The following is a 3,024-nucleotide window of genomic DNA, read 5'->3' on the forward strand; positions in this document are numbered from 1 at the left end:
TTATTTGACAGAGAGAGACACAGTGAGAAAGGGAACACAAGCAGGGGGAGTGGGAGAGGGAGAAGCAGGCTTCCCGCGGAGCAGGGAGCCCGATGTGGGACTCGATCCCAGGACCCCGGGATCATGACCCGAGCCAAAGGCAGACGCTTAACGACTGAGCCACCCAGGTGCCCTGACATTTTACTTTCTTGATGGGATCAGTGATGCACAAGATTTTAAAATGTTAAGGTCCAATTTCTCTCTTCTTTTCTTTTCTTACTTGTGCTGTTGGCACATTTAAGAATTCTGTGCCAAATGCAAGGTCATAAAGATTTACCCCCGATATTGTCTTCTCTAAGAGTTTTATAGTCTTAGATCTTCAATAGCACTGTTTGTAGTGTAAGCCCTGACAGTTGGCTTTTCTTTTTGTAATGCAAGCAACTGATTTAAGCTTTGATTGCTGAGGCATCCACTTCAAAGAGGTATCAACTTCAAAGATGGCTATCTGGAATAAAAACATTGCCAGCCATAGGACCAGATAAAGATAAATAAAGAATTAGGCCTACACCCCTGACCCCAGACTCCCTTGTTTTAGTGATCTTGCTTAATTTCAATAACTGACCATTTGGGCTACTTGTTTTTTCTTTTCCCACACTATAAATTCCCATTCTCATCTTTCAAAATTCACCAACTCATCAAACACTAAGCTTCCACTTTTGACCCCAATGAAAGCAGGACCCCTGGCCTGCACTCTCTCTCTCTGTCTCTACCCTTCATCTCATTGGGTGGCCCCAGATGTGCTATGTAATTTCCAGAACCTACAGGTGGTAACAAACCTTGTCTGTTTCAAAGTTCCCTGATGGCTACTGCTGACAGCATCTTGCAATCATAAGAACCACAGGGATGGTCCTGCCATAGTACTGGTTATCAACAGGCTGAGAACAGCACACAACATTGTTATATCTATTTTAAGTTAATTTATCCATATGTATACATATCTATGGTAAGGGTACAGATTTATTCTTTTGTATGTGGCTAGCTAGCTGTTGAAAAGACTATTTTTGCCCATTGAATGGTCCTAGAATCTGTGTCAAAATTAGTTGACTATATATACATGGGTTTATTTCTGGACTCTGAATTCTATTGATTGGATTTTTATGTCTATCCTTATGCCAATACTACACTATCCTTGATTACAGTAGCTTTGTAGTAAGTTTTAAAATCATGAAGTGTGAGTCTTCCAAATTTATTCTTTTTCAAGGTTGTTTTGGCTATTTTTCAGTCATAAAGTCTGTATGAACATTAGGATCAACTAGTCAATTTTTACAAATGAGATAGTGAGATTTTGATAGGGACTGTATTGAATCTATAGATCAATTTGGGGAATACTGTCATCTTAATATTAAGTCTTTTAATCCATGAACACAGTATGTCTTTCCATTTATTTAGGTTGTCTTTAATTTCAAGCAATAATATTTTATAGTTTCATAGTTTTATACTTCCTTTGTTGAATTTATTCCAAAGTATTTTATCCTTTTGATGCTATTGCAAACAGAATTGTTTTCTTAACTTATTTTTTCATTGGTAATTACAAATGTATAGGAATACAATTAATTTCTGTATATCAATTTTGTATCCTGCAACCTTGCTGAATTTGTTTATATGTTCCAATGGTTGTTTAGTGGATTCCTTAGGATTTCTATGTACAAGATGATGTCAACAGCAAATAGATATAGTTTTACATTTTCCTACATTTTATAGAGAAGAAAAATTTTGGAGGTCCTTAATCTGTTGTTACAGAATGTTTCTCCCATCTGGTTATGACAGAAATGGTACCATTACATATGATGTAAAATAAAAATCAATAATAATGAGAAATGGAGCTTAAAATAGCAGTAAGATACCTGGGAGGGAGATTTTCTGAGCATTTTTCAAAAAAGGTAATTTTTTCCATTCAAAAATTGAATTTAGGGACTTTCCAAGATGGCAGAGTAGTAGGAGACCTTTTGGGCTATTTTCCAGGCCTAGGAATTCAGCTAGACACTTATCAAATCATTCTAAACACCCATGAACTCAACTAGAGATCTAAGAAAAGAATTGCTGCAATTCTACAAATAGAAAAGCAACCACTTTCTGCAAGATTGACAAGATGGAAAAACTCACCTCAAAAAAGAGAACAAGAGGCAGTACTGACTGCCAGGGACCTAATCAGTATGGATATAAGTAAGATGTCAGAAATAGAGTTCAGAATAATGATTATAAAGATACTAGCTGGCTTGAAAAAAGCATAGAAGATACTAGAGAATCCCTCTCAGGAGAAATAAAACTATTAAATCTAATCAAGTTGAAATAAAAAAGGTTATTAATGAGATGCAATAAAAAATGGAGTATAAATGAGACAGAAGAGAGAATTAGTGATATAGAAGACCAAATGATGGAGAATAAAGAAGCTGAGAAAAGGAGATAAACAACTACTGGATCAAGGGGAGAATTCGAGAGATATCTGATACCATAAAGCAAAACAATATTAGAATAATTGGGATCCCAGGAGAAGAGGAGGGGGGGGCAGAAGGTATACTGGAGCAAATTATAGCTGAGAACTTCCCTAATCTGAGAAAAGAAATAGGCATTCAAGTCCAGGAGGCACAGAGGAACCCCCCCCATCATTAAAAAGGGTCAATACCTCAACAAGCTTGCAAATCTCAAGGACAAAGAGAAAATCCTGAAAGCAGCTCGGGACAACAGGTCCGTAACCTACAAGGATAGAAACAATAGACTGGCACAGACCTATCCACAGAGACCTGGCAGACCAGAAAGGACTGGCATGATATATTCAGGAATGCTCCTGATGTGGATGGAACTAGAGGGTATTATGCTAAGTGAAATAAGTCAATCAGAGAAAGACAGTTATCATATGATCTCACTCATGTGGAATTTAAGAAACAAAACAGAGGAGCATAGGGGAAGGGAAGGAAAAATAAAAGAAGATGAAATCACAGTCGGAGACAAACCATAAGGGACTCTTAATCATAGGAAACAAACTGA

This window comes from Leptonychotes weddellii, chromosome 2 (genome assembly GCF_054177405.1).
Source record: "Leptonychotes weddellii isolate Sample4059 chromosome 2, ASM5417740v2, whole genome shotgun sequence".
Lineage (NCBI taxonomy): Eukaryota > Metazoa > Chordata > Mammalia > Carnivora > Phocidae > Leptonychotes > Leptonychotes weddellii.